Here is an 11,825-nt window from a genome sequence, read left to right as displayed (position 1 = left end):
AAAAAATAACTAAAAATTATCTCAGAAACTAAATGAATGTAAAAATATGTAGCTAAAAAAGACAACACCTAAAAAAGTCACACTGAAAATGGGTCAAAATAACTCAGAATTACAGTAACTGAAGAGAGTGACTAGGAAAAATAACCCAAACACGGAGCCTAAACCTAAGTGTTACGTAATAATTCTAAAAGCGAATTCAAAAATAACTGAAGATAAGTAACTGAAAACGAACTTTAAAAATAAACTAAAAACTCCAGTTACATAACTGGAAAATTAGCTCAACATAAATGAAAATAACTAATAAAACTAAAAAGTAAGTAACTCTAAAATTAATTCTAAAACTAAATCTAAACGTAAATTTCTCAGAAGTCAACAGGGACCCAACCCTCCCTGAAACTGAGCAGCCTCCGCGCTGAGGACACCGTGGCGGGCTGGAGCTGACAATCCGCGTACACCGCACTCCCCACGCAGACCCCCGCCGGGGCCCGGCTCGGTAGAGACCTCTGGGGCGTGGCCTCCGCCAGCCTCTGTACAGAGTCCCAGGGCTCGCGCAGGCGCGTGAACGGCCTCGAGGCTCTCCGGCCTCTGTACCGAGTCTCCGCGCAGGCGCGTGTGGAGCTAGCCCTCGAGGTTGCGGGTCTCTTTGGCCCCGAGGTTGCGCGGGCGCGTGGGGAGCAGCTCCCAGGTTCCCTGCGGCTCGTACCGGGAGGGTGGGCTACACCGGCAGGCCGTGGACCCTTCTTCAGTCTTCGGGAAGGTAGTCCTGGCCCTTCCCCCGCGCTAGGGTGACAGATTCGGAGCGTCCGAGGCCCCTTGGCTGCTTTCTGTGTAAGGGTGGGCCGGGCCCCCAGCGGCCGCCGCAGCCTGTGAGCGGAACGAAGGCGGCCTGGGGGCCTCGGCCGAGCGGGGAGCCGCGGGGGTCTGGTACCAGTGTCAGTTCTCTGGGGAGAGGGTCCTCAGGCATCCTTCCCTCTCCCGCACTGCTTATGTCCCTAAGCTAGTTGTGTCCCACCACCGCAGGGCCGAGCAAGCCAGTGGACCCTGGCTTAGTTTTGTTTGTTGCCCTGAAATTCAACAAGAGTCAGGGGAGCAACGGCTAACCAGTTCGCTCACTGTTCTTTCCTCTTTCACACTCACATGTCCTTATCTCCACCCGTGAATGGAAGGGCTTAGTGTCCAGGGGCCGTGGCCTCAGTGTCCCAGACAAACCGTGGGGGAGAGGGGGCAGGGACTCCAGAACCACCGGCTGGGAGGACAAAGGTGGGGCCTGGCCAGAGGTCTTCAGTGGCCATGGAGAACTCAGGGCTGGGGGGGCGATGCTGCAACTGAGAGACCTGACAGCAAGTTCCAGCCACTCCGCAGTTAAGTGGCACCTGGGGTAAAATGACAACCAGGCTCTGGTGGAGGCTTTCGCCTCTACTGTGGGCCCAGCCCGAGGGGAAGGGGACCTTCAGCCAGGCACAGGCCTGGCGCAGAGGATCTCTCACACATTTGGCCACAGGTTGACTGCATTATTTCAAGGTCATCTGGGCCTTTTCCTGCCTTCAGGGAGGATCTGTCTGAGCCTGGAGAGAGAAATGATCTTCCAGGCGTTTCAGGACCCGGATGCCACCTCCCTGCTGGGGACCGTGAGTACATGTGGCCTTCTTGCTGGCAATTCCATGGGTGAGGAAGGGGACCCCCCATCTCAGGGCAGTGTTTTCCTAATGTCTTAATCTTGACCCAGTGTATATGCAAACACAGATACACATATTAAAACAAGTTTTACACAAAACATTACCCTGAGAGATAGGAGTGAGCTTGGCTTGATGAGCACTGAATAAGTATGGAACTGTTGGATCACTACATTGTACACCTGAGACCAATATAGCATCGCATGTTAACTACGCTGAAATTAAAATTTTAAAAATTAAATTTTAATTTTAAAAAACACATTACCCTCAGTATGAATGATGCCCTTTCAATAGTTTGAATATTGTAATTTCATTTTTTTAATGCTGGTCTACACCCACTAAATTGACTTTTTGACGTACTAATGGATTAAAACCCACAGTTTAAAGAGCACTGTGCTAGGGCAGGACAGAGGGAGAAAGAAAAGAAGGAGAACCCGAAGGAAAATGGTAGGGATACAGGAAAGGTGGAACAGAGAAAGAAGACAAGGACAGAGTGCAGAAAAGTGTTTTGTGGGAGGTCACACAGGTGCCTGCCATGACGTCCCTTCCAGGGCATCTTCTCTAATATACACTACCATCCCACTGTATGCCCTTAGGGCTATCTTTTCCATAAGACCCTATGCTACTTTTGTCCTGTAGCAAGAACAAAGTTTTTTCACTTGGGAAGTCCCACAGCAACCAGTAGAGGAATTCTTAAATCAGGCCCAACTTTAGAAAACAGGCCTTAGTCCCCGAAGGGGTCAACCAGTCAGTGATTATTTGGCACAGTCCGGATTTGCCCAGTGGTGCACAAGCATCAGTTTTTCTTCTAAACTGAAGATAATACTTATTTTAGAGTTAGTGAGAGGATAGTGGTATGTACCTCAAGAACATTTATGTGCCTGGCACATCACAGAAGCTCAATAAATAGCACCTGCTAATATTATTGTTAGTAGCAATAAAAGATTTTAAAAAATGGTCTCTGAACAGCACTGGCCACTTCAGGTATGCTTCTGTCACTAACTTTTTGGGGAAATTTGGCTGCCAGTGTCTTCATCCAAGACAAAATGGAAATCCTCATAGACACATAAGGAAATGACCTTAGAAATAAGAACAGAGGAGATAGATGCATACATAAATCAGCAAAAAACTAATCCAAGCACATAGACCTTAACAAATGTTCATCTCGGCTCTAGCAGCACTTTAAGTTGGTGTGCATTTTTGAAAAATTAATGGAATCATTTTATTTCCCCAGTGATTACAGTCAATGTTTTGGGGAAGACATAACACTAACAGGCTCTATCTACTTCTAGTCTGTGGGCCAAACTAAATGCAAAGAGTACTGTGTAGAAGTGGATAATATAAATGGGAAAGGTGGACCATAAAAAGTCATGATGATATGAACTCAAGAGCATTCTCTCTTCCAACAATCTGCAAAACACAATTTGTAAAGATAAACGTTTTAGGGACTTTAGTTTTAGTGCTTAATGTTTAGAATACTGGGTTATTTTAGCTCACAAAAGTTAAGTGAACCTATTAATAAACAAATTCAGTAGAGACTTTGAATTACACTAATCAGAAAATACTTTTTTGGTAAACTACAGACATTGACAAAATCCAAAGATCAATTATTTTGCTCTAAATTTCTCCTTTCCCTTCTTGTCCACTAGATGGCGGACTGGAACCACCCTGGATCCTGCTAATTCTTTGGCATTTCTTCCAGCACAGATTTGATTTGATTTTGATTTGATTTGATTTATTTTTTTAAAGATTTTTATTTATTTATTTGACAGGGAGAGCAAGAGAGCACAAGCAGTGGGGGAGCAGAGAGGGAGAGGGAGAAGCAGGCTCCCCACTGAGCAGGGATCCTGATGAGGGGCTCTGTCCCAGGACCCTGGGATCAAGACCTGAGCTGAAGGCAGACGCTTAACCAGCTGAGCCACCCAGGTGCCCCCTGCACAGATTTTAAATAGTCAAACTATTTTTGTTTTGGTTCCTTCCAGATATCATTCTTATCTCAAGCCAAAGGTAAACTTTGTGAAAATTTAGGACAATTTCTAGCATATACGCAGTTATTTTGACTGAGTCTCAGGATTAGTCTAGGTTGTTAGGCTGTTCTGCAAAGTTTTGCTCTGAGAACTAGAGTTTAAACTTATACACTCAGACTTTTATAGCTCTGAAGTCTGTTTTTCCTTCTCGAACCAATCTAAGACAAAGAGGAATCAGAGTTACTAATAAGCATCAAAAGAGAACTGGTATCTTTTTTATAAAAATAAAAAAGCCAAGAAAATCAGTAATCAACATGAAGTCTCAAAATATTTTATTATTTCTTTTAAAGAAAAAATAGTATTTTAACTGTGCATGCAGTTTTTGCATGCTTCATGATAAAGCTTGTTTCCAGCTCAAAGAAAAAAAAATCACTCAAAAATTAAGCCAATTTTAATTTATTTTAACACACACACACATACACATTTAAGTAAGCAAGTATCGGGGTGCCTGGGTGGCTTAGTCGGTTAAGCATCTGTCTTCAGCTCAGGTCATGATCCCAGGGTCCTGGAATCTAGGCCAACATCGGGCTTCCTGCTCACTGGGGAGACTGCTTCTCCCTCTGCGCCCCTCTCCTGCTCTCTCTCGTTATCTCTGTCTCAAATAAATAAAACCTTTTAAAAAATAAGTATGCAGGGGTGCCTGGGTGGCTCAGTGGGTTAAAGCCTCTGCCTTCCGCTCAGGTCATGATCCCAGGGTCCTAGGATCGAGCCCCGCATCGGGCTCTCTGCTCAGCAGGGAGCCTGCTTCCTCCTCTCTCTCTCTGCCTGCCTCTCTGCCTACTTGTGATCTCTGTCTGTCAAATAAATAAAATAAAATCTTAAAAAAAAACAAGCATGCAGATATTAAGGAATAAGTCCACCACACGTATAAAACACTGTATCTACTTAAATGTATATAAATGTATGTTTTGATCTTTTTTTTTTTTCTCTCATATATTCAGGAAGTGTTTCTGTAGTCCTGGCTCATTTAGCCCTGGTGTCCTCTCCTACTTAAGCACCTACGATGCTATGTTCCCTGTGTGCCTTGATTCCGGGTCCATCCCAGTTGTGACCACTAGCTCTGTTAATACAGAGATAAGCAATATCAGTGAGCCCACCATTCTCCACTCTCCCACCTGTGCACCAAGAGAATAGAAATGAGCCCAAACTATATACGTTGGTGGAGAAACACACATCTCCAGAACATTATTTTTTCAGCTTTGAGAATAACACCAGGTCTCAACTCCAGTGGCTCCCCACTGCCTACACCAGCATAAAACCCAAACTCCTCAGCCTGATATTTGAGGCCACCTCCCTCCTTCTCATTCTCATTTCCTTCCACTCCATCCATGAACCTCTCAAGCAAGACTCCAAATCACCACTGAAAATGCGTATTTAGAAGCAGTTCAGTGATTTTCAAAGGTTCTCCAGTCTACTTTTAATTACCCCATGCAACTGGCATGAGTTGTCCAGCTACAAGGGAACTACAGCCTTCAATTCCTGGCCTCATGCTCGGATGTGTGCCAAAATTCAGTCTTTGCCTTGTATCCTGCACACTGTGCAGCCCCTACAAACTGTCTGCCACCATAGCCCTTCCCCGGTGGGCCTCATCTCCCCCCACCCAAATCATCGGTGGTCTGGCTGCAAATGAAGTTGTCCCAAACCACAGAACCTGCCTCCCTCCTTGATTTACCATTGCTACTGTGTTCCTCCCATCAGGCTACACTCTACTCTTCCCTGCCCAAACCCAGTCTGTGTAACTCCTTCTGGTACAAGGCTCGTTCCACCTGCCTGTCTCCAGAGGCCCTATCTCTACAACCCTCAGTGGCTGCCAGTGTCCTCGTTGTCATCAGGTCCCTGTATGCCTTGCCCAGAGTGTACAGAGTTATGCTCAGCAATCCCAAGTGTTAAAGGTGGTACAGGAATGAATTGGAATGATAATCTGGTATGTGTCAGAACTTTGTAAAATGCTAAACATACATAAGATCTTGATACTCCTGATCCTGAAACCACCCTCCCCCTTTGCCTAATGCTTCTGAGTCTACATTCTGTCCTGGAAATCTCATCTCCTCTCAGGGACCAGACCAAGGCCTTACTATTCACGCACACAGGGCACTGTGGCCTCTATGAATTTCTAGAGCCCTTGCTGTTGGCATTGCTCTCAGTGACATCTCATCAGACCCGCCTTGGTGAGCCAGACTCAGGAGACCTGATTCTGTTGCCAAAAAGTTGTGGCCCTCTGTTTGCTAGTCTGTAAAAGGAAGGGGTTAAACAACACCTCTGGGCCTGTCTTTCTGTTCTGAGGTTTTACGTGTGTGGGCTTTTTTCCTTCTTATCTAAACTTTGTTTTTTTGTTTTTTTTTTGTTTTTTAAGAGACGGAGGGAAAGAGAGAAAGAGAGGGAGAGGCAGAGGGAGAGGGAAAGAGAGAATCTTAAGTAGGCTCCATGCCCAGTACGAGGCTCCATGCCCAGTACAAGACTCCATCTCACAACCCTGAGATCATTACCTGAGCCAAAATCAAGAGTCCGATGCTTAACCGACTGACCGGGGCATCCCTAAACTTTATGCTTTTAATTTCCATCACAACTTAGAGCATACTGCCAGGCTCACAGAGGCCCTATAAATGTATTTCTGGATTGGTAACTGAGTAACAGGTTTGCTCTACTGATAAGGTAAAGTGATTTTTTTTCACTTTCTTTAAAAGTTTATTTTTTCATTATATTATTGTTTTCATCATAAGTGGAGTCTTTAATCCCATCATCTATTTTACCCCCCACCCACCTCCCCTCTGGTAACCATAGATTTGCAGTCTATAGTTAAGAGTCCATTTCTTGGTTTGTCTTTTTCTGTTTTGTTTCTTAAATTCCACATATGAGTGAAATCATATGGTATTTATCTTCTTCTGACTTATTTTGCCTAGCATTATACTCTCTGGATCTATCCATGATGTTGCAAATGGCAAGATTTCATTCTTTTTTACAGCTGAATAATATTCCATTTTATACATACACCACATCTTCTTTATCCATTCACCTATCGATGGATACTTGGGCTGCTTCCAAATTTGTAAATAATTGTAAATAATGTTGCAGTAAACATAGGGATGCATGTACCCTCTGAATTAGTGTTTTTGCATTTTTTTTTAATAAATACCCAGTAGTATGATGACTGGATTTTAGGGTAGTTCCATTTTTAATTTTTTTAATTTTAAATTTTAATTTAATTTTTTTAATTTTTTGAGGAACCTCCATCCCGTTTTCCAGTTTATGTTCCCACCAACAATGCACGAGGGTTCCTTTCTCTCTACATTCTTGCCAACAGTTGTTGTTTCTTGTGTTTTTTATTTTATCCATTCTGACAGATGTGAGGTGATATCTCATTGTGGTTTTAATTTGCATTTCCCTGCTGATGGGTGATGCTGAGCAACTTTTCATGCATCTGTTGACCATCTATATGTCTTTGGAGAAATGTCTGTTCATGTCTTTTGCCCACTTTTTTGTTTTGAGGGTGTTGAGTTTTATCAGTTCTTATATATTTCACTTTGGACACTCCTCTAAGTTTATGCTTTATTTCCCCATCTCATAACAACTGGATTGTTTCCTGGAATATATTTAGTTAGAATATTAAAGCATAGCCAAAGGCCAGTGACCGGAACCTCTATATTCTACAAATTCAGATTCCCAGGCACCAAACCTAGAGATTCTGACTCAGTAGGTTGGGTGGAAATCTGTGCTTGTGACAAGCCCCTCAAGTGATTCTGAAGCTATAGCCCTGAGCTACCCTTTGAGAAACATTACTCCAAGAAGTAAGGATTTATAGGACAATGCAGAGAGTCAAGATCTGGTAGCAGCATGTGATGTTTTCTTTCTTTGTGGAGAGAGGTTGGGTGGTCTCCTTGAGAGATGGAGCCTAGAAGGCAGGGGAGTACCCACCACTGGTTTCTTCTGTGGCAGGTTGAAACTTCCATAGCACAGGAGCTAGAACAGCCCATGCTCTTGGACTCACACGTAACCTCCATGACTACTCCGTTCATGACCTTATTGTGCCAACACGAGGGTAGCCAAGACCAGAGCCTGGCTGAGGATAACTAGAAGAATCATTCTGTTTGGTTGATGAATGCCTGTCCTATGGGAGATGCTTTCTGCTGGGCATAACATAGGTTACAAAGATGTTCACACTGCATACCCACTATCTTGGTCCACTAGTCACATGCCTCTTTCGAACATACCTTCATCCCCAATCTCCCAATGTTTTCAAGTCCCTGACCAATTGGCCAAGCTACTCACGATTGCCCAGAAACCTCTGTGCATGCTTGCCTTGGGCCATTTCTCTTTCTTCACAAAGTAAATGACTTGATGTACTGCCTGACTCCATTCTTAGGAGGATACTCTTCACTGCAATCCCTGAGGGCCCCCTAAGTGAGCATGCACTACAGTAGCTGTTCCTTTTTGTCTCACACCTACATACTAACTGATCTGTCCATGAACCAAACAGCATTTTTCCTCCTGTCAACTAGCCATAGGAGCCCTCCATGTCATCTGTGGAGGGCTGACTCCAGGATGGCCCCATGATCCCCACCTCTGGGTGTTCGCTGTCTTGGATAATCCCCTTCCCTTCAATGTAGGCAAGTCCTGTGACTTGCTTCTATCAGTGGACTATGGCAAAGATGATGGGGTGCACATGTGTATACACTATATAAGATTGTAACACCAACCTTGCAAGGACACTCCGCGTGCCTGTTTGCTGTGAAGAAGCAAGTGGCCATGTTATGAGCTACTACATGGAAAGGGATGTGTGACAAGGAGCTGAAGGGGGCCTCTGGCTAAGAGCCAACAAGAAGATAAACCCCTCAGTGTGGCAGTCTGCAGGGAAGTGGATTCTAATAATAACCACATGGGGCTGGAAGTGAATCTGTCCCCAGCTGGTGCTCAGACGATGTCACAGTCTTGATTACAATGCTCAGATAAAATCAATGCCTTGATTACAGCTTTGTGAAAATCCAAAGAGAAGGAAGGACCCAGTTAAGTTATGCCCCAGGTGCTGACCCACAAAAACTGTGAAATAGTATGTGTTGTCTCAAGTTGCTAAATTTGTAGGAATACTGTTATTCAGCAGTAGAAAAACTAATACACAGCCAGAAATGTGAGCTGAAAGGCACTGGTACAGCATGGTAGGTGACATGGGAGCCTGGGCCACTTGCTCATGCAGGTCCCTGTGCATTGCTGTTCCCAGGCTTCCCACTTCCATTTTGTGATGGAATGCTGGTAGTTCCTCCCAACCTTGGTGAATTTGACAGACCCCAGCTCCTGGACATCTGGTCACTTAATGTCCCCCTAGTTAGGTACTTAATCTATACCAGGGCTCAGTAGCACATGGGGATCTCTTCTCCAAATGATTGTCTGCCACAGATGGCACAGATCTATATCAAGACCCCGGGGCTTTATGTCGTGCTTCTACTCTTCTCCACATGACATCTTTTCTCACTGATACCAGAGAGTCTACCTGGTCGTACAGCCCACTGATCATACTGCCCACGTCTCTGTGATGCTTGCACGTTAGCCCGGATCTGCTGGCAATTTTCCTTGTTACTAAGTCAATAAGGAAGAGCAGTACTTCTAAATATGAAATATGCTGCCCCCAGAAACCAAGAGGACTGCCAGGCATTGTGCTTTTTTCTTAGTCGTGTGAGATAATAATTTGTCCTAATTTGCTGGGAATGGGAGAATATGTCCCAGCTTGCACCAAACCACTGGATCCCTAGGAATGTCCCTGATGTGGTGATCCCCCGAATCATTTAGCTTTTTTTCTGTCCTCTGGCTTGCATATCTTACCCAATCCTCCACTATATCTGCCATTTCTTATTCACCTGATAATATAATACATGAATGTGATTTTTTGCAAAATGTCCAGATGGTCCAGGTCCTTAAGCCTATGTTCTAGGAAAGGGCAGATTTAACATGGCTCAAAGGCAACACTGAATGTATACTTGTCCTGTCCTATGTGAATGTGAACTACTCTGATCATCGAGGATTGAAAAGAATACATTTATGAGCTTGATGGCCATATAACTTTGTATCCAAGGCCATTTTAATGCGGTCTAGCAAAGACACCATATCTGGCTCATAGCAGCAGTTAGGTGGCTACTATTTGGTTGACTTTACGGTGATCCACTGTTATCCCCCAGGAAACAGTGTTTGTAGAAGACATACTGTGTTAATGGAAGTGGCCTATGATGAGGACCACCATTCCTGCCTACTTCAGGTATTTCAGGGTAGTGCTAAAATCTGCCATATGCCTTCTTATGGTGGCGTTTTTTATTTACTCTCTTGGCTGGGAGGGGTAGAATGGTTTCACAGGACTCTACTTGACATTCTCCACTGGATAGCCCTCACCCCACAGGCCAAGGAACCAATGTGTGTTCTGCCAATACCTGAGCATGGCCATTCCGTTATTCCTTTGGGAGCCAGGGAAATTACCAGCAGATGACTGTGTGGAGCAGGGCGAAACTACCATGAGTCAGACCTGAGAAAGAACTCCATTTATTACCCTATCCTTTACCCACCCCACTCCCAAGAGGGGAGTTATGAAGATGCTTTGGGTCCCTTGATATCTCAACTCAGATATCCATGTATCCAACACTCCTTGAAAGGTTTTGTATTCCTCTTTCCTTCAGTGTATAATTATATGAGTAAAAGTCTTTGGAAAAGGACTAAGGAAATCATTACCTCAATTTTTTTTTTTCTTTTGCCATGGTGTTTCCAGGGCTTTTTCATGATGTACTCTGTCAGTAGAAAACTGACAGCTCAGGTCTGGCAACTGGGAAAGTGATTCAAGACTTTTATTGTTGTGGCTGTGGTCAGCTTCCTGATCATCCATATTGGATTTATTTTGATTCTGTAGACTCAGCAATACTCTCATTTGCTGTTCGTCTATCATGTCTCTCGGGATGCTATGCTGTATTAACCCCTTCCCTAGCTCTCGATGAGTCAGACTTCTCTGACTGCCCCTGACATTGCCACTCATGATAAGTTATACCTGGCTTACTTTTGAAGGTTAAGTGTTGTCATCTGGCCTCTGTTTGGGAAGTCTATTGTCCCCAATGCTATCAAAAAGACCCTACTTTGTCCTAACATCTCCTACCAGTGGCCTTGGCCTATGGAGGACAGCCCACCATTGAGTTTCTTCTTTTTTAAGATTTTATTTATTTGACAGAGACACAGTGAGAGAGACAACACAGGCAGGGGGAGTGGGAGAGGGAGAAGCAGGCTTCCTGCTGAGCAGGAAGCCCACTGTGGAGCTCTATCCCAGGACCCTGGGATCATGACCTGAGCCAAAGGCAGAGGCTGTAACCCACTGAGTCATCCAGGCACCCCTATCATTTAGATTCTTAATACTGGAGCTCCACTCATCAGCACATCCCTTGTCACTTTGGACAAGAACACTGTATCCTAAGAACAGAGGAGGCTAGTAGCTTTTTGACCTTATGTAGTATATCCCAGTCAAGTGTCTGATTTCTTCCCACAGTGCTTAACACTGCACGGCATTTCTACTTAGAATGGGTCCCTGCTTTCTCCAAGTTTCCAAGGGACAACCAACTACTATCACCTGAACTCTTTGGCAGGATATTAAACCCCACATCACAGGTTTTTCTCTCTTTTCCATCCAGTGCAGTACCATATATGCTCTTCCGCTTGGTCAATCAGTTTGTGTTACCCAGTTCCGCAGCTCCTTCAGCATATAGACCTTTCCTACCACTAGCTGGCCCTGCGTTTCTTTGACCTCAATATAGCTCTGGTAGTGGGGAGTGAAGAGTAGGGTAGACTGTTGACCGGTAAGGGGAGATACGTGTTGTGTTACAAGGCAGAAACTTCTGCATCATCAAACTTATACATACATCCACAAGAGAAAAGCATCAGCCTTTAACAGGGAAGAATGGGCTACTTAAATATGGAAACCTAAGATTTTCGTTGTTGTTCTTTTTAAATTTTATTTGTCAGAGAGAGAGAGTGCAAGCACAGGCAGGGAGAGCAGCAGGCAGAGGGAGAAGCAGGCTCCCTGCTGAGCAGGAAGCCCGATGTGGGGCTCCATCCCAGGACTCTGGGATCATGACCTGAGCCGAAGGCAGAGGCTTAACCCACTGAGCCA

This window comes from Lontra canadensis, unplaced genomic scaffold (genome assembly GCF_010015895.1).
Source record: "Lontra canadensis isolate GAN:19392208 unplaced genomic scaffold, GSC_riverotter_1.0 scaffold56, whole genome shotgun sequence".
Lineage (NCBI taxonomy): Eukaryota > Metazoa > Chordata > Mammalia > Carnivora > Mustelidae > Lontra > Lontra canadensis.
This window is presented reverse-complemented; position numbering follows the sequence as displayed.